This window comes from Magnolia sinica, chromosome 1 (genome assembly GCF_029962835.1).
Source record: "Magnolia sinica isolate HGM2019 chromosome 1, MsV1, whole genome shotgun sequence".
Lineage (NCBI taxonomy): Eukaryota > Viridiplantae > Streptophyta > Magnoliopsida > Magnoliales > Magnoliaceae > Magnolia > Magnolia sinica.
The window spans coordinates 26,539,336-26,560,789 of NC_080573.1; the positions used below are offsets into that span (position 1 = coordinate 26,539,336).

General features: G+C 42.8%; 1 non-coding gene across 1 annotated transcript; it reads left to right on the top strand.

Moving 5' to 3' along the window:
- Positions 1 to 13,953: 13,953 nt before the first annotated feature.
- On the top strand, positions 13,954 to 14,059 carry LOC131222596 (small nucleolar RNA R71). The gene has a single exon (XR_009160118.1). It is a non-coding gene; the product is annotated as a small nucleolar RNA R71 (small nucleolar RNA).
- The last annotated feature ends 7,395 nt before the right edge of the window (positions 14,060 to 21,454 follow it).

The window sequence follows — 21,454 nt, forward strand, 5'->3', positions numbered from 1 at the left end:
AGCACACGAGGAACTACACCAGTAAGTCAGTTCCTGGGTCAGAGAATCTCAAGACCAGTTCGCACGAGCTCCCAACCCTGCAAAGAACATTGTTTCCCAGAATCGGTCTGCCCGAGTCCCAGATCCTGCTCTGGGCGCGGAACCATCCTACGTGTCCATGACCTCGGCTTTGGACCCAATTGACCTTTGCCATCGGTTAAAGAGGAGAAGACAAGGCATAGTGTAAGAGGCGACGGAGGCTCCCTAGGAAGCAGTAGCAGAGAACTAAAACCCTTGGGAAGCTCAGCTTAAGGAGATCCATGACCAGATCAAGACATTACAGCAGAATCAACAGCCTGCGTTATTCCCAACTACAATACAAGCGATGATGGAAGAGACTGAGACTCCCTTCACTTCAAAAATCATGAATGAGGTGATGCCGGCCTAGGTTCATGATGCCTCCGGTGATCCAATACTTTGGGTCCAGAGACCCGTCTAAACATGTAAAATCCTATAGTTCTTGGATGCAGATCCAGTCGCCCACAAACGCCATGATGTGCAGGGCTTTCTTGATAACTCTCTCCGGGTATGCTCAGAGTTAGTATCGACAACTTAAGCCAAAGTCAATCGGCTCCTTTATAGAGCTCAGTAGATTGTTCATGACCCAGTTCATTGCTGGGAAGAAGAGTCGGAAGCCGATGACCCATATATTCACCCTCAAACATGGGCCTAAGGAGTCGCTAAAGGACTTTATTGCCCACTTTAATAAAGAAGTGTTGCTAGTGGACGATTACGATGATAAGATGCACTCTCAGCCATGTTCAGCGGGCTTAAAGAAGGAAAGTTTGTCTTCTCAATCGGGAACAACACGCCAACTACTTTGGATGAGCTCCTCAACTGAGCCCAGAAATACACCAACGCCAAGGAGTTCAACTCTCGAAAGAATGTCCAGGCTTTAGAGCAGTCATCTAAGGGGAAGAGGCCGAGGAACGAAGAGCTGTAGTCATCGAGTAAGAGGCTAGAGGATAGGGCCTCTCACGACCACCGACCAATCAAGAGACCAGAAAGTAAGTTCAGCTCATACACTCCCCTGAACACGCCCCCAGAGCAGATCCTTCTAGATATCAAAGACCAGAGGCTCCTGCAATAACTGGTTTGCATGAAGGCCGAGGTAGGTGAGCGAGATAAGCCCGAGTACTGCCACTTCTATCCTGACCATGGTCACAATACCAGCGACTACGTGGATCTCAAAGTTGAGATCGAGATCCTCATCCGCAAGGGTCATTTACGGCGATACACTAAGGAAGAGAAGGCTATTTGGAAGGAAGATCAGTCGAGCAAGATCACCGAAAAGGCAACAGAGATCTGCACGATCTATGGCAGTTCATCTAGAGGGAGCGACTCGAATAGGGCTCGCAAAGCCTATTCTCAGAGTTTGGACCCTGAGCATTATGTCCACTTGGCTGAGAGGCTGTAGAAAGAACTTTAGGTAAGCCCCCGGAGCTTGACTTTTATAGAAGATGACTTGCGTAAAATTTAGCATCTGCATGACGATGCTCTGGTGGTGGTTATGACAATAGCTAACGGCAAGGTTTACCACATCTTGGTTGACACTGGAAGCTCAGTCGACATCATCTACTCCGAGGCATTTGAGAGAATGGGGATCGATAGGTCATGCCTCTGACCTGTGAAGACCCCCTCCCACAGTTTCACCGGAGACAAGGTAATCTCTGAGGGTGCCATCTCCCTCCCTGTAACAGCAGGGGAGGAGCGGCATCAGGTCACCTTTCTTGTGGACTTCCTCGTTGTAAATGTGTCATCGGTGCACAATGTCATCCTGGGTCGGTCGTCCCTTAACGCGATGAGGGCGATCGTGTCCACCTATCATCTCATGATGAAGTTCCTTGTAGAGGGAGGAGTCGGGTATGTCTGATGAGACCAGCGTGAAGTTTGAAGGTGTTACTCCGTGGTAGTAAAAAAATGTTCAGTGAATAAAGTCCTCAATATGAATGTTCTCAACCTCGGAACTCCTGCAGAAGACTCCTCCATAGAGGATTTGGTGACCGTCCCGCTCGAGGAAGCCGACTAGAGCAAAACTATTCAGCTCAGATCGTCACTGGATTTCGAGCAGCTGTCTTAGTTGCTGGCCTTCCTATGGCAGCATAAGGATATCTTCACATGGTCACATGAAGACATGCCAGGCATCTCTCTAGATATCATAGTCCAAAGGCTGAATGTGAACCCAGATCATATGCTGATAAAGCAGAATAGGAGAGCATTCGACCTCAAGAGGTACTCAGCCATAGCATACGAGGTGTTGAAGCTCCTTAGTGTCAAGTTTATCGAAGAGGTGCACTACACAGACTGGATCACAAACATGGTCCTCATGAAGAAAGCAAATGGGAAATGGCGGGTCTGTATAGACTACTTAGACCTGAACAAGTCCTGCCCCAAGGACACCTTCTTATTACCTCGGATTGACCAGCTGGTGGATAACATGGCCGGTCATGAGCAGCTCTCCTTCCTGACGCTTACTCTGGGTATAATCAGATCACAATGCATCCCCAAGACAGGCAAAAGACTATCTTCATCGCTGACAAGGGGTTCTACTATTACCAGGTCATGCCTTTTGGCCTGAAGAATGTTGGGGCAACATATTAGAGGTTGGTGAACCAGATGTTTGCTAGACAGATCGGTCGGACCATGGAGGTCTACATTGACGATATGCTCGTCAAGAGCGTCAAAGCGTCCAACTACATCACAGAACTCGGAGAGACATTCTCGATCCTCATAGAGTACCACATGAAGTTGAACCCCGCTAAATGTACCTTCGGAGTTAGCTTAGGAAAATTTCTCAGGTTTTAGGTCAATCAGAGATGCATTGAAGTGAATCCTAACAAGATCAAGGCACTGCTCGACATGAGCTCATCTAGAATGATGAAGGAGATTCAGTGCCTCACTGAATGAGTACCAGCTCTCATACGGTTCATATCTTGAGCCACTGACAAATGCCTCCCCTTCTTCTAACAGTTGAAGGGTCATAAGAAGGCTGAGTGACCTCAGATTGCGAGCAAGCTTTCCAGTAGCTGAAGCAGTACTTGGGCTCGCCACCCCTGTTATCCATGCCTGAAGAGGGCTCACCCTTGTTTCTATATGTAGCGGTCTCGGCCTCAGCCGTTAGCTTCACACTTATCAGAGAGGTGGGGGGCAGATAGAGTCCTGTCTACTACATGAGAAAGGCGATGGTACGCGTGGAGACCAGATATCTGAGTATGGAGAAATTGGCATTTTGCCTAGTTGTCTCAGCTCAAAGGCTACGTCCATACTTCTAGGCACATTCTATCATTGTCCTTACTGACTCTCCACTTAGACAAGTTCTTCAGAAGCCTGAGGTGTCGGGACAGCTTACGAAGTGGTTAATAGAACTCAGAGAGTTCGACATCTAATATCGACCGAGAACGGCAATCAAGGGCTAGGCAGTGGTCGACTTCATAGAAAAATTTACTGGTCTGAGTATCGAGGCTGTAGACACGGGCACGGAGGTAGTCCCCATGACTCCTCCAGCTCCCTCGATTCTCAAGGATGCATAGCCGGATAGAGGAGAGAACGGATGGACCTTTTTTATGGACAGATCGTCCAATTCTAAGCGCGCCGAGGCGATGATCATCCTAGTTACGCCTGACTCAACTACCATCCAGTACATCATCAGGCTCGACTTCAAGGCTTCCAATAATGAGGTAGAGTATGAGGCTCTTCTGGTTAGACTGGCGGTTAGTTTGGGGGTCCAGTTTCTTGAGGTGCAATGCAATTCTCAGCTTGTTGTGAACCACATCTCCAGTGAGTATGAGGCCATGGAAACAAGGATGGTAGCTTACTTACCCGAGGCCAAGAAGCTGATAGAAAGATTCGGAAGCTGCACCATCAACCAAATTCCAAATTCCAAGGATGGAGAACTCTTAGGCTGACGCCCTCGCAAAGCTAGCCTCGGCCACCGAGGGGAAGATTCTTAAGATTGTCCCTGTGGAATTCTTGGATAGCCCAAGTATCGACCAAGCTTATTAGGAAATGGTTAATCTAGTAGAGGCAACATCGAGTTGGATAGACCTGATCTTCAAGTATCTCATTACTGGTGAAATCCCCCAAGACAGGTTGGAGGCCCGACGCCTGAAAATCAGAGTTGCACGATATGTAGTCTAGGACAGGACTCTGTATAAGAAGGTGTCCTCACAACCCTATTTCAAATGCCTCCGATATGAAGAAGCAGAATATGTGATCTGAGAGATTCATGAGGAAATTGCGGTAATCACTCTGGTAGCTGAGCCTTGGCTCAGAAGATACTTCATCAAGGATACTTCTGGTTGACTATCCAAGAAGAGTTAAAGGGTTATGTCCAGAGGTGTGACAAGTGCCAGAGATTCGCTGTCATGCCGAGGCAGCCTGCGGAAGAGATGACCCCTATGAGCTGGCCATGGCCATTCGCCTAATGCGGGATCGACATCATTGGGCCTTTACCGCCTGGGAAGGGACAGGTCAAATCTGTTATTGTGGTGGTTGACTACTTCACCAAGTAGGGCGTGGTCGAGCTGGTGGCAAAAATCAAGGAGTAGAAAGTGACTAACTTTATTTGGAAGTATCCATTAGTTAGGAGTCCTACATACCATTGTCTCTGATAACGGGAAACAGTTCGACAATGATAGATTCATAGGCATGTGTAGGGGGCTCGACATCTCAAACACATATTCTTTGCCTTGTCACCCGCATTCTAATGGGCAACTGGAAGCTGTGAATAAGGTGATCAAACACCACCTCAAGATGAAGTTAGAAAAAGCTAAAAGGAACGGGGCGGACGAGCTCTCATTTGTTCTATGGGCCCACAGGACTACATCCCAGTTGTCTACTGGGGAGACTCCTTTTTCACTATCTTATGACTCAAAGGCAATCGTCCCAGTTGAGATCGGCCCCCTCACCACTAGGATCAAGAACTACCGGGAGGATCAAAATGCCGAGTAGATTACGACAAACCTTAATGTACTCAAAGAAGATAGAGAAGTCGCCAGATTTCGAGTCGCAGCTCGGCACCAGCAAGTTGCTCGATTTTACAATTCTAAGGTCAAGACGAGATGGTTTTGGCTTGGTGATCTGGTTCTCCGCCATGTCTTCTAAAGCACCATGGAGTCTAGAGCAGGGATGCTCGGACCGAACTAGGAAGGGCCCTATCACATGGTCAGGTCAACAAGGCCTGGCTCCTACCACTTAGAAGATCTCGAAGGGCGGCCACTCCCTCACCCCTGGAATGCCAAGCACTTAAAGATCTAATATCTATGAAGCTACTGGCCGTTAAAGGCCCTCAATAAATGTACAACTTAGATCTACTAGCCTTTTAAGGCTCTTAATAAAAGCACCATTGCTCCTGCACGGTCTACCTGTTCAGCTTATCTACTATTGTTCACTCCCCAAGTATAGGGTTGTGATGTAGTAATAAACTCGGTGAGACTGAGGTCGAATCCCAAGGGACTGAAACCTGTACGTAATCTGAAACTAAATAGAACTAGAACCAGACTAAGATGAAATCTAAATCGAATGAATTTGAGGGAATAATGGTGAAGTATTAATTAAAACTTAAAGAATTCAGAGGTAGGAAACTAGGGATTCAAAGGATCCACTTGTAGAAATCAGGGCGATCCTATGCCTTCTTCAAGAACTCAACTAGACTTAGAGTCTCATCATGAAAATCGAACTGAACTTTCTTTGACATAGTTTTCAATAGATGAAAGGTATATAAATTAGAATGGATTCCATCACCAAACCATGCCCATGAGATAAAGTAAACAACAGAATTAAACCAATTACTAACCAATCAACAATGTATGGAGGTTAAGAAGGGTACCGACATCCAACCATACCCAAGAGACGATGACGAACAACAGGGCATCCTGACATCATAATCAAAATAAGGAAAAAGAAATACTCAAAGCCATCACAGACCCATTGTAATTTCAGTCACAATAGACCATTAAAAACTAAAAATATTTCCATAATAAAATTAAATCAAAATCCATTTAATCTAAACAAAAGGCACACGCATAAATTCTCCCATCATGCTACAAGCTTCACCTCTTAGCCCTAGCTAAGGGGTTTAGCCCAACATAATTAGGTTGGATCTCATAAACATCATAAAACAGTAAAAGAAGAAAACAAATCTGAACTTTCTGTCTTTCTCTCTCTTGTGCATCCACGTCCAACTGTTCCCCCTCTCCCTCGCTTCTCTTTCCCTTTAAATAGATGGAACGTCGGTCGGATGGTGCATACACACAAGGAGCAGTGCGTAGACAGCTGGCTAGAGATGGCTGGAGGTGTTTACGCACCCTCAGTTTGGTGCGGCAGCAACATAAAAATCACTTGTATCCGATCGAATTTACGGCCATGAATAAAAAATCTAAGACGTTCAATCGTCTTGGCCATGCTCAGTCCTTCTTTGGAGAGATTTTTAACGACCAGGATCGTCGGACCGGTCTTAGCCACGTCTGTAAAATAGCCTGCAGTGTTCGGGTCTCAGACGCTCTATAATAGAGTGCGTAACTGATTACGCTACGATGTCGGTGTGGCCCAGTGCAGCCGACATTTGAGAGATCTACGCCGTCCATCGGATTCAACTCAAAAAACACATCAGAAGTGGATGGTTCTTGAATGATTTCGATGTGGTCCATAGACTTTTTCACTCTGCCATCCAACTTACGTTTGGACGGCTGAGATAAGTTATATATTATCTTTAGAAATACTTCCACCTAGACCTGACTGATATGGGCCATGTGAGTCAAATGGACGGTCCAGATCAGTTTTCCAGGCCAATATGGAGACCTACAGAGATCATCCGCAGGTCCCTGTTCAAGATTTCGAGCAGCGTCAAAACGGAAGGCTCTATTTTTGAATGAGAGTCAGTGGGGTCCACATACTTGGTATCTTATAAATCCACTATGTCCATTAGTTTCTCCTAAGAAAACCGTTTTGAGATGGTCGGTTTTGGATTGGGTAGAGTGTGGCCCATTGATGTTTTGTTTCCGCCGTCCATCCTGCGTTTGATCGCGATTTGCACATGTGTGCACAATGGGAACAGAAGGACACCTAAGTGAGGATTATGCCCCACCTATTAAGCGAATGGATGGTCCAGATTATCAAAATACATGATGGGTGGGGCCCACAATCAAAATCCGGACGGACTCTGTCCGTTCGCTGGTCTCTTTGCGCAGGAAAGAGATTTGAGTCGGTCAGCGTGCGCTGACCGACTTTGGGAGGTCTGGTGCGTGGCCGGTGAAAGTGTAATATGTACGCCCATGTGTACATGTGGGGTCCACTATGATCTTTTTGAGACATCTGCTCCATCCATCCGTTTTGCCATCTCATTTTAACTGTGGGGACCAAATTTGAAGCGTATCCTGATAGCAGGTGGGCCCTATATCACTGTTTTGGTGGCTGATCTATCCGTTGGGCCACTTCCATAGGGATCCGAGGGTTAAAATTTGACGTGTACAGTTCATTTATGGTCCTCAGGCCACGTTTGGAGTTTCGAGCCAATCAGATGGTGGGAACCCTATGATCTTGCATTCTGGACGTCTTTTATGCTTGTTTAAGATGAGTGGCTAGAATTTCTCTGATCTCTGGCATGTAAATCCTCAATCTTGGTCCCATGGAGCCCTGTCCAATGCCTTGGTGATGCATGAGCGTTAAATCCATCCTTTTAGCATCCTTTCCAGTCCACGCTCCTAGATTTACCTTGCAGCACAAACACGATTAAAATAAATCATTAAGCAGTGTTATGTTCGTAAATCCAGGTAGTAATTGGGGTCTAATATGCAATATTCGAACCTCAACACAACCCCTAACCAGCATTTTGCTAGTCCCAAGCACAATATGTGAAAAATAAGTTAAGAATTACGAGACAATTTATATGAACTCGAGTGATTTTTGAAAAACAATTCAAATACTAGAATTTTAAGATTCATGAATGTTGGGCATTACTCTCTCCTTGCCTCACGCGCACGGTAAATTTCATAGTTAAGATCAAAGTAATAATCCACCAATTAGAAAAAATTCTAAACATTAGGATCCATGTGTGTATAGTCTAATCTCGGCTTATCATCATTAAAATTCACTTCTCTATCTCAGGATATCATTGGTAACCAACACGAGAATTACCAAAACTTGCCTCACAAATCATCTTTTCATTTTTTATATTTTTATATTTTTATTTTTTTTAACTTTTGATTTTTTTAGTAAAAGTAACGTCGAGAAGGGGAATCAAATCCTCACCTACAGGGAGCAAACCTATGATGAAGATTGTACACCCAACTTTTTTCACATATCATCCATGGGAAATTAAATCTACACCTATAGGGAGCAAACCTATGGTGTAAACCATTCGTCCAATCCTTTCAATTTCTTAGGTTGGATCCTTTCAAGCTTAGTGATCACCAAGTTAATCCTTTAATATCGAACTGAAACCTTAATGTGCAAGCGAGACGTGTTTTGTGAAATACTGACTCAATCAATATTTAAAACCTCTAACCATGGATTAATAGTTCGAACTTAACTATGAAATCTAACAAATAGTTGAATCCAAGAGTCATAAATTCCAACATTACTTATCTTGTAATTCTAAATCTAAGATGGCTGTCAAAATCACTTCAAATTCATACGAAATTCCAGAAAATTTTAAAAATTTTCACAATTTTCGCACTTAAGACCATGAAAACTCCGATTAGGAGACCTAATCTCCCACCCCCAACCTAAAGTCTACATTGTCCTCAATGTAAAAGAAATAATCATCCAATGCACATGGGACAACGAAAATAAAAGAGGAGTGATGGAAAGATAGTACCTGAACGGAGAATTAAGAGGCTTTCTCAAAAATATCACCGTAAAAGCGAGTTAGCACAAGAGAGAAATCAACAAAAACAAAATAACAAAAATAAAATCACAAAAAAGAAGATCCTACCTACACCACTTTTGCAGGTACTCTTGATTGCATTTAGCGTATGCAACAAGCCTTTAAACCCCTAGGTTGCCCCTAGTGGACGAGTTGTAGTCTTGTGAGGGTTTGGAGCAATGTTACCCACAAACATTAAACTAACTAACTAAGAAAATGAAATAGAATGAAAAGTGGGGTTGCCTCCCAGGAGCGCTAAGTTTAACATCTATCGTAAAGCAGTATAAAACAAACTACCTTAGTCCTATGAAAGCAGGAAACTACCTATACCTTCATCAGACTAGGAGATCAATCCTGGTAAACAGGATCAGTCAGAGGTATGGTCATGTCCACTGAATCAATTTTCTCGCAAATGGCTTTAAGATATGTCCATTTACTTTAAACTCCTTGCCATTGTCAGGATCTCTTATCTCAACGGCCCCATAAGGATATGCAGTGACCACAATGTAAGGGCCAGTCCAACGAGATCGAAGCTTATCTGGAAAAAGATGTAATCGAGAATTATATAAAAGGACTTTCTGACCAGGTGTGAATGATTTTCGTAGAATACGTTGGTCATGAAACGCCTTCATTCTGTCCTTATAAATTCTCGAGTTCTCGTATGCATCGTTCCGGATTTCTTCGAGTTCATTCAACTGAAGTTTGCGTAACGAGCCAGCATTGTCTAGATTGAAATTTAATTTTTTTATTGCCCAGTAGGCTCTATGTTCCAACTCCACAGGCAAGTGGCAAGCCTTTCCATAGACAAGTCTAAAGGGAAACATTCCAATAGGGGTTTTAAACGCAGCACGGTAAGCCCATAAGGCATTAGTCAATTGGATTGACCAATCCTTACGGTCAGGGTTAATTGTTTTCTCCAAAATGTGTTTGATCTTCCTATTGGAAATCTCAACTTGCCCACTTGTCTGTGGGTGATATGGGGTGCTCACCTTATGAGAGATATTATATTTCTTCATTAAACTCTTGAATGGCCTATTACAAAAGTGTGAGCCCCCATCACTAATGATAGCTCGAGGCGTTCCCAATCGGGAAAGGATGTTCTCTTTTAGGAATTTAATGATCGTACGATGGTCATTATTCTGACACGGAATCACTTTAACCCATTTAGTGACATAGTATACAGCGAGTAAAATATATAGATTTCCAAAAGATTAGGGAAATGGTCCCATGAAATCAATGCCCCAGCAATCAAATGCTTTTATGATAAGGATGGGATTCAATGGCATCATATTTCGACGGGACAATGCTCCCAATTTCTGACAATGCTCACAAGCTTTGCAAAACTCATGAGTGTCCTTGAACATAGTGGGCCAATAAAAGCCACACTGTAAAATCTTGGTCGTGGTCTTTTTAACAGAAAAGTGACCACCACAGGCCTGTGAGTGACAAAAGGAAATGACACTCTGATGCTCATCGTCTGGCACACATCTCCTTAGGATCTGGTTTGGGCAATATTTAAACAAATATAGATCGTCCTAGAAAAAGTTACGCACCTCGGCAAAGAATTTCTTCTTATCTTGTGCAGTCCACTATGTCGGTATGGAACTCGTGGCAAGATAATTAGTAATATCACCAAACCAAGGTGAATGAGAGACTCTAAACAGTTGTTCATCAGGGAACATGTCATTGATATGGGTCACCTCAAGGGAATCAGAAGTATTAAGGCGAGAAAGGTGGTCGGCCACTACGTTCTCTACTCCCTTTTTATCTTTAATCTCTAAATCAAACTCTTGGAGTAGAAGGATCTATCGTATCAGGCGGGGCTTAGAATCATTCTTAGAAAGAAGATACTTAAGTGCCATATGATCTGTGTAGATAATGATCTTGGATCGGATCAAGTAGGACCTAAATTTTTCCAAGCCGAACACTACGACTAGGAGTTCCTTTTCCGTAGTCGAGTAGTTCACTTGGGCAGGATTTAAAGTCCTACTCGCGTAATGAATGACGTAGGGCCTCTTATCTTTTCTCTGACCTAGAACCGCTCCAAGAGCATAATCAGAAGCGTCACACATAAGCTCAAAAGGAAGGCTCCAGTTGGGTGGTTGTATGATGGGTGCACTAGTCAACATGCCCTTAAGCTTAGTGAAAGCTTCCTGACATGGCTCAGTCCACTCGTATGGTGCATCCTTTTGAAGTAGATTACATAAAGGATGAGAGATGAGACTAAAGTCCTTTATGAATCTTCTGTAAAACCTAGCGTGTCCTAAGAAGGATCGCACGTTCCGTATGTTCTTGGGTGGAGGTAGGTTAGAGATAAGATCAATTTTTGCCTTATCCACCTCGATTCCTTTGGATGAGATAATATGTCCAAGGACAATTCCCTTATGAACCATGAAATGACACTTCTCCCAATTAAGTACCAAGTTCTTCTCTTCACATTTTTTCATCACACATTTAAGACTTTCTAAACACTTGCTGAAATATGAACCAAAAATAGAGAAATCGTCTGTGAAGACCTCTAGATATTTCCCCACCATGTCATAAAAGATACTCATCATACATCGCTGAAAGGTGGCAAGGGCATTACATAATCCGAATGGCATCCTTCTGTAGGTAAAGGTGCCGTAGGGACATGTAAATGTGGTATTTTCCTGATCCTCAGCGGCGATTTCAATCTGATTGTAGCCCGAATACCCGTCAAGGAAACAGTAATAGGAATGACCAGCTAGCCTTTCCAAGATTTAATCAATGAAGGGCAAAGGAAAGTAGTCTTTCCTCGTGACGGTATTCAGCTTCCTATAGTTAATACACATTCTCCAACTAGTAGTAACTCTAATTGGCACGAGTTCATTATTGGCATTGGGTACAATGGTGATCCCGGACTTCTTAAGAACTACCTGAGTTGGACTCACCCATTGACTATCAGATATGGGGTATATGATACCCACATCCAATAGTTTAAGAACCTTGGCCTTAACCACTTCCCTCATGTTTGGATTTAATCTACGTTGTGATTGTCGAGCGGTCTTCGCATTATCCTCAAGATATATGCGGTGAGTAGAAATCGAGGGGTCAATCCCCTTGAGGTCCGCTATCGTCCATCCAAGGGCTCCCTTATGCTCAGTGAGAGTAGATATAAGCATACTCTCCTGTTCTTTCTCCAGGTGAGCAGAGATCACCACCGAGTATGTCTCATCTTGACCTAAATAGACATATTTCAAATCAAAGGGCAAAGATTTTAGGTCAAGCTTCAGTGACTTGAGGTTAGATGGTAGAGGCACTACATCAGTTTGGGGCAACTCTTCAAATTGTGGCCTCCACCGGTTAACTTCCAGTACCAATGCAGTGTCAAGAAAGGCACACGTCTCCCTAATCATGTCATCATCAAAATCATGGGAGTGGGCCAGGCACGTCTCTAGAGGGTCCGAGGATAAGGTTAGAGGTGTCGTATCTTCCATTAAAGAGTCAATCATGTTAATGTCGTGGAAATCGTCATCATCCTTTAAGTTTCTGCCGTTATTGAAAAAGATGTTTGACTCCAATGTTATATTCCCAAAAGACATAGTCATGATACCATTCCTGCAATTGATAATTACGTTTGAAGTGGCAAGGAATGGGCGACCAAGAATAACATGAATCTGAGTGTTCGTGTTATTGATCGGTTCGGTGTCCAAGATGATAAAATCTACAGGGTAGTAAAATCTATCAACTTGGACCAACACATCCTCAATTATCCCTCTTGGTACACGAATAGAGTGATCAACAAGTTGTAATGTGGTTAGGGTGGGTTTTAATTCCTCCAAACCTAACTGTCTGTATACCGAGTAGGGAATCAGATTGACGCTCGCTCCTAAGTTAAGAAGTGCATGATCAATTTAGTGGTCCCCAATTACACATGATATGGTTGGGCTACCGGGATCTTTGAATTTATGTGGCACGTCTTGCTTTAGGATGACACTCACTTTCTCGGTCAAGAAGATCTTCTTTTGAATACTCTGCCGTCGTTTGGTCGTGCATAAGTCTTTCAGGAATTTAGCATATGAAGGTATTTATTTTATGACATCAAGTAGAGGAATGTTGACTTTCACTTGTTTCAACACCTCTAGGATATTCTGAGAGTTAGAGAGAGGTTTTGGTGCGACCAACCGTTGGAAAAATGAAGCAACTGGCTTTTCTAGAAGTTCTGGTTCTAATTTTTGTGGGGCCTCACTAGATTCATCATTGTCGCCCTCTTCTGGTTCTTGAGGCTTTTCGGGCATAACTGGAAGGGTTTTATCAATGATCTTCCCACTCCTAAGAGTGGTGATGGATTTAGCGTACTCCATTTGATTTGAAGAGCTGGGATTACTTATCTCGTATTGTGGTTTAGAATTGGGGAGTAATTGTGCAGGAAGCATCCCCTTTTCTATAACCATCATACGTGAATCCATCTTTTGCATAAAATCTCGCATTACTTGGGTCAGCACTTGCATGGAATTTTGAACCGGTTCTTCTTGAGGTTTCCTCTGATTTGGATTTTGATTGAAGAAACTTTGAGGGGTAGTAGTTTGTTCATTTCTCCAACTAAAGTTTGGATGATTTTTCCAACCAGGATTGTACGTATTAGAGGTCGGTCCATTGAAAGGTCTTTGATAAGTATTTACGGCATTGGATTGTTCATTCAACACTTCTCGAAAGGCGGGTATCGTAAGACAATTTTTAGTTGTATGAATGTTGCAATCACAGATGCCGCAAACACTTTCATTAACCTTATCCTTCTTTCCTTCCATGTCCTCAACTTTTCTTATGAGCATAGTCACTTTATACTTGAGATCATCCTCTTCTTTCAAGAGATACAATCCACCTTTCTCCTTAGATTGAGTCGGCCTAGTCGTGGTGCTCGATTTTAAGTAATAGTCCCATGATTGTATTTTTTCAGCAAGACTATCGAGGTAATCCCATATCTCGTCAATATTTTTATTAATGAATTCTCCATTACACATTGTCTCGACCATTTGGTGCATGAAGATGTCAGTCCATCATAGAAAAAAATTGTAATGCGCCACATTTCAAAGCCGTGTTGTGGGCATGAACTGACCAAATCCTTGAACCTTCCCAACATTGGTAAAATATTTCATCCTCCTTTTGGGTAAAGTTCGTGATTGTTTTTCTAAGGGTAATCATTTTATGATGTGGAAAAAATTTCTTTATAAATTCCCTTTGCATATCATTCCATGTGCCAATGGATCTAGGACGCAGTGAATGTAACCACGTCTTAGCCTTCTCTTTCAAGGAAAGGAAAGAGTTTTAGCCTGACGGTGTCCTCAGACACATTTTGAATATATAAAGTGGTTATGATCTCATCAAACTCTTTCAAATGTAGATATGGTTCTTCAGATTCAAGCCTATGGAACTTAGGAAGGAGTTGGATAACCCCTGGCTTGATGTCCATATGTCCTGTATTTTTAGAAAAAATCATGCATGAAGGCATACTCAGCCCCGCTGGTTGTAAATAATCCTTTAAAGTACGAGGCAAGGGTGCTTGATACACCTCATTCTCATCCTGAATGTCCTCCACCCTAGGTTGGGGTAGAAGAGGTTAGTTTTCAGCCATCACTTCAATTAACTCAGGGGATTTCGAGTGGTGTCTAGTCCTGCAATGGATAGTTAACCCCTCAACCAATCCTCCTTCAGTCAAGAGACGTCGAGTGTTGTCACGGGCCCACTTGAACATGAAACACTCACAGCCCTCAATCAAATTCGAAACCTAATCCTAAGAAAGGAAAAGAAAATCTAAAAAGAAAGAGAGGGTTGGAAAGAAGTTACCAAATTGGAGTCCCTAAGTTAAAAACCTGCAAAAGAAAACAAAACAAGTCAATTTCTAAAAAGGAGGTCTAGAATTAGAAAATTCTTAAAAAGAAAGATAGAAGTATACTAGTTTCTAAAAGAAGAAATTCCAAAAAGAAAGTGGAAATTTCTAAAATAAATTAGGAAAGTCCTAAACTAGAAAGTAAGTTACTAAAAGAGATCTGAAAAATTGAAAGTAGAGAAAAAGCTTACCGAATTAGAAATTTCTATCTTAAAAGCCTACAAAATAGGAAAGTTAGTTTCTAAACAAAAATTCTACAAGTAGAAAATTTCTAAAAATAAATTAGGAAACAAAGTTAGATTCTAAAAGAGTTAGAATTAGAAAGTTACTAAAAATAAAAATAGAAAGTTAGTTTCTAAAAAGGAAAGTTCCAGAATTAGAAAGTTTCTAAAATAGAAAATCTAAACCTAAAATTAGAAAGTTTCTAAAAAAAAAAAAAAAAAAGGAAAGATGAGTTAGTTTCTAAAATTAGAAAGAATTTCTGAAAAGGGAAATAACTAACCTAGTTTCTAAAAACAAAAGAGGAAAGTTTCTAAAAATAAACTATTTCCTAAAAATAAGAAAATACTAGAATTAGAAAATTTCTAAAACTCAAACCCTAATTCTAAAAATAGAAAAAGTAGAGGAATTAGAAAGGGATTACCAATTTAGAAATTTATGTCAGGATCCTACAAAACAGGAAAATAAGTTAGTTCTAGAAATCAAATAGAAATAAAAATCTAAAACTAAAATTAGTAAAATCCTAATCTTAAACTAATTCTAAAACTAGTAAATTTCAGAAAAATGTAACCGTCAATCCCCGGCAACTGCGCCAAAAACTTGTTCACTCCCCAAGTATAGGGTTGTGATGTAGTCATAAACTCGGTGAGACCGAGGTCGAATCCCAAGGGACTGAAACCTGTACGTAATCTGAAACTAAATAGAACTAGAACTAGACTAAGATGAAATCTAAATCGAATGAATTTGAGGGAATAATGGTGAAATATTAATCTAAAACTTAAAGAATTCAGAGGTAGGAAACTAGGGATTCAGAGGATCCACTTGTAGAGATCAGGGCGATCCTATGCCTTCTTCAAGAACTCAATTGGACTTAGAGTCCCATCATGAAAATTGAACTGAACTTTCTTTGATATAGTTTTCAATAGATGAAAGGTATATAAATTAGAATGGATTTCATCACCAAACCATGCCCATGAGACAAAGTAAATAACAGAATTAAACCAATTACTAACCAATCAACAATGTATGGAGGTTAAGAAGGGTACCGACATCCAACCATGCCCACGAGACGATGACGAACAATAGGGCTTCCTGACATCATAATCAAAATAAGGAAAAAGAAATACTCAAAGTCATCGCAGACCCATTGTAATTTCAGTCACAATAGACCATTAAAAACTAAAAATATTTTCATAATAAAATTAAATCAAAATCCATTCAATCTAAACAAAAGGCACATGCATAAATTCTCTCATTATGCTACAAGCTTCACCTCTTAGCCCTAGCTAAGGGGTTTAGCCCAACATAATTAGGTTGGATCTCATAAACATCATAAAACAGTAAAAGAAGAAAACAAATCTGAACTTTCTGTCTTTCTCTCTCTTGTGCATCCACGTCCAACTGTTCCCCCTCTCCCTCGCTTCTCTTTCCCTTTAAACAGATGGAAGGTCAGCGGATGGTGCATACGCACAAGGAGCAGTGCGTAGACAGCTGGCTAGAGACGGCTGGAGGTGTTTACACACCCTCAGTTTGGTGCGGCAGCAACATAAAAATCACTTGCATCCGATTGAATTTACGGCCATGAATAAAAAATCTAAGACGTTCAATCGTCTTGGCCATGGTCGGTCCTTCTTTGGAGAGATTTTTAATGGCCAGGATCATCGGACCGGTCCTAGCCATGTCTGCAAAATAGCCTGCAGCGTCCGGGTCTCGGACGCTCTATAACAGAGTGCGTAACTGATTACGCTACGATGTCGGTGGGGCCTAGTGCAGCCGACGTTTGAGAGATCTACGCCGTCCATCAGATTCAACTCAAAAAACCCATCAGGAGTGGATGGTTCTTGAATGATTTCGATGTGGTCCATAGACTTTTTCACTCTGCCATCCGACTTACGTTTGGACGGCTGAGATAAGTTATATGTTATCTTTCGAAATACTTCCACCTAGACCTGACTGATATGGGCCACGTGAGTCATGTGGACGGTCCGGATCAGTTTTCCAGGCCAATATGGAGACCCACAGAGATCATCCGCAGGTCCCTGTTCAAGATTTCGAGCAGCGTCAAAACGGAAGGCTCTATTTTTGAATGAGAGTCGGTGGGGTCCACATACTTGGTATCTTATAAATCCACTACATCCATTAGTTTCTCCTAAGAAAACCGTTTTGAGATGGTCGGTTTTAGATTGGGTTGAGTGTGGCCCGTTGATGTTTTGCTTCCGCCGTCCATCCTGCGTTTGATCGCGATTTACACATGTGTGTACAATGGGAACAGAAGGACACCTAAGTGAGGGTTACGCCCCACCTATTAAGCGAATGGATGGTCCAGATTATCAAAATACATGAGGGGTGGGGCCCACAATCAAAATTCGGACGGAATCTGTCCGTCCGCTGGTGTCTTTGCGTAGGAAAGAGATTTGAGTCGGTCAGCGTGTGCTGACCGACTTTGGGAGATCTGGTGCGTGGCCGGTGAAAGTGTAATATGTACGCACATGTGTACATGTGGGGTCCACTATGATCTTTTTGAGACATCTGCTCCATGCATCCGTTTTACCATCTCATTTTAACCATGGGGACCAAATTTGAAGCATATCCTGATAGTAAGTGGGCCCCATATCACTGTTTTGGTGGCTGATCTATCCGTTGGGCCACTTCCACAGGGATCCGAGGGTTGCAATTTGACGTGTACCATTCATTTATGGTCCTCAGGCCACGTATGGAGTTTCGAGCCGATCAGATTGTGGGAACCCTATGATCTTGCATTCTGGATGTCTTTTAGGCCTGTTTAAGAGGAGTGGCTGGAATTTCTCTGATCTCTGGCATGTAAATCCTCAATGTTGGTCCCATGGAGCCCCGTCTAATGCCTTGGTGATGCCTGAGCATTAAATCCATGCTTTTAACATCCTTTCCAGTCCACGCTCCTAGATTCACCTTGCATCACAAACACGATTAAAATAAACCGTTAAGCGGTGTTATGCTCGTAAATCCAGGTAGTAATTGGGGTCTAATATGCAATATTCAACCCCAAAAACTATACAAAGAGTCAACTCTAATGAGTAGAGGTGAACTCTATGAACCGATCCCTTAAATAAGGGGTCAGCTCATCAATCCACGAAAATCTACAAAATTATTAAGGGTCATATCTCGAGTGTAGAGGTTAAACCCTTAGGTGAACCGATCCCTAAAGAAGGGGTCAGCTCACCATACAACAAAGGTCTACGAAATGAATAAGGGCCGCTTCCCATTGGCAGAAAGGAACCCTTAGGTAAGTCAACCCCTTAAAAGGCCAGCTCACTACTCAACGAAGGCGTAACATCTACAAATCATCATCCACAAATATCTAAGAATCATCATCCATAAATATCTAAAAATCATCATCCATAAATATTCCACATCAAAAAGAAAAAAGAAAGTAAAATGTCTCATTCCCTCCGAGAAGAGGGGCCTACTGCTGAACTGGGGGCTGAGCATCAGGAGCCTTCTTGGCAGTAGCTGGGGCATTCTCAGGCTCCTGCACATTAGTCAGAGCTACTTCAGCCTCCTCAACCTCATCCGCCCCAATAGAGTCGAGGTTGATGTCATGATGGAGCTCTCGGACCTTAGCAAGGCAGGCATCAAAACCAAAATTATATCCATAGAGATACAACTTGTCCAACTCTCCAGCTCTCTCTGACGATGCCTTGTACTCCGCAATGGCCACAACAGCACTTGACGTCACCAAATCCTCGAGTTGCCCTCGCTGCTTCTCCAACTCCGCAGTGGCTCAGGCCTTGAGGACAGCCCTCTGCTCGACCAACCCCTCAGCAGCTTCATGCTTCACCCTCTTGAGGTCATCCAAGAGTTGTGCATTGTCCGCCTCTGCACGCTCGACAGAGGCCTCCAGGAGCTTAACAACACCCTGCAAACGCACGATCTCGGGATCGGCTACATCTAAGCAGGCTTGGAGTTGGTTGATCTCGCCTTGGAGTGTTAGCTCCCTCGCTCGACCCTCATCCGCGACCCTCTTTAGTTCTTACTGCTCATTAGCTAAAGCTTCCAAAAGCTTCTCGAGCTCGGCCTTGTCCACTTCAAGCCAATCCATCTCCTTTAACTAATCCTTAACCGCCACGAGCATCGGCAGTGACTGGTAGTAGACCGCGGCATAATCGTTCATGAACGAAGTATAGGGGCAGGAAAGGGTGTCGATGATGGTCGACTCTGACATGTGGTTAGCCGCCCACTCAGTCAATAATAACATGTGGTAGTCGGGAGGAGAAATCTCTAAAGGGGTGGGGTTAACAATGACATGTGGTGGCCTTGGAGGCTTAAACCGCAGCCTCAGGCATGGCGGTATACTTGACCAAGGCATCGGTCCTGCCAGCCAGGAAATCGATCTTGACCGCAGTGAGGTGGGCATCGGAATAAGCAGGGACCTCGGAGGCTCCCCCATGACGGGGGATAATCAGCGTCAAGGGTCTCCACAACGACTTCTCCCCCTATCCCAGGAAGGTAAGTGGGAATGAGGGGTAGAGCCTCAGAGGGTTACCCCTCAAGAGTTGGAGTCAAAATGATGATGGGCCCGGCTCTGGCTAGTGCTTCAGGAGCTTGTGCCTCAACGGCTAGGGTTGGAGTTGGTGTAAGCTCGGTAGCAGAAGTCTTCCTCTTCTTAGCCATCACTTTAGTCCTCGGTTTGACAGCGAGGACCATGCTCATGGGAGGGCGCGCTATAACAGGCCTCCTCTTTGAACTACCTGCCTCAGCCATCCCTACCCAAAAGGAAAAGGGAATCAGTCCAAGCAAAATCTGCAAAGGGATGGCCGGACAGTCAGAGCCCTTACCCCACTTACCTAAAGCGAAAGGGTGAGGTAGAAATTAGTAAAAACCAGGCAACATGAGGTTCTCCTTGCTGATGAGTTTGAACTAGATGTGCTGATATGCATTGAGCACTCTGACTCTAGCTACCTGGGTTTGCTGGAGAGGATTGAGATCGAGGGACCCTTTCGGTTGGACTGCAAGCAGAGGTAGAGTACAAGTCAAAGCATGGAAAGATGAGGTAGACAAAGAATACGACACAATGAAAAGTGCTCAACCTGGGTTGGAGAATTGGTGGGGACCCAGACCCACAAGCTCCCTAGCTCAGAGGCAAGTGCTTCCTATTCCCCCGAGGCATAAAACCAGTCCCCTTTCCAATCTTTGTTGAGGGTAGGAAGTCAGGTTATCAAGCCAAGAGTACATGGGGGTCTAGCTAAGAAGCAATAACAAGTTGGGTCAGACCTGTCATACTTGGCCATATACAAATACAAGAATTCATCTAGCGTCAGACTTTGATTTTTTATCCGATGCCAAATGATGAAGGTAAAGACTAAGATCCAATAAGCGTTCAGGGCCAACTAACTCGAGGCCACCTTCAATTGTGCGGTGACCAAACACACGAACGGATGGATGGGAAGTTGAAGCCCACACTGAAGGGCATTGGTGAATATGGTGATCTCCCCGTCAGCTGGATAGCCTGGTTGATCCGTAGGAGAGGGAGCTCGGATATGCACCGATTCCGGGATCTGGTAATTGGCGCGAATCTGGGCAACCTGAGACTTGATTAGAACCAAGCCCTCGGGAACCTTTGCCCTAGATTTGCTCCCTGATGGGCCGGCCATAAACCATCCCGCCGGGTCTCAAAGCACCCTCTTCGGCCTCGCACTTCGGTTCTTTTCCCTTGGACCCCACTACAAGAAATATGGTTTTTACTGACGAAACTTTTACCAACGAAAATAATTTTCGTAGGTAAAGATGACTTTTACCGACGAAAATTATTTTCATCGGTAAAAGATTACTTTTACCGATGAAATTTAATTTCTTAGGTACAAGCCATCTTTACCTATGAAAATTTTAGTAGGTAAAGGGTGTTTTGAATTTTTGAAAAAAAAAAATGAAAAGTTTACTTTTATCGACAAAAGGTAATTTTGTAGGTAAAGGCCATCTTTACCTACGAAAATTTTCGTAAGTAAAGGGTGTTTTGATTTTTTGAAAAAACAAAAAATCAAAAAGTTTACTTTTACCAATGAAACGTAATTTCGTAGGTAAAAGCCATCCTTATCTACGAAACTTTTCATAGGTAAAGGGTGTTTTGAATTAAAAAAAAAAAACAAAAAATCAAAAAGTTTACTTTTACCTGGTAAAAGCCATCTTTACCTACAAAAATTTTCGTAGGTAAAGGGTGTTTTGAATTTTTGAAAAAGCAAAAAATCGAAAAGTTTACTTTTACCAACAAAATTTGATTTCGTAAGTAAAAGCCATCTTTTCCTATGAAAAATTTCATAGGTAAAGGGTGTTTTGAATTTTTCAAACAAACAAAAAATCGAAAAGTTTACTTTTACCTACAAAATGTAATTTCGTAGGTAAAAGTCATCTTTACCTAAGAAACTTTTTGTAGGTAAAGGGTGTTTTGAATTTTTGAAAAAACAAAAAATCAAAAATTTTACTTTTACCGATGAAATCTAATTTCGTAGGTA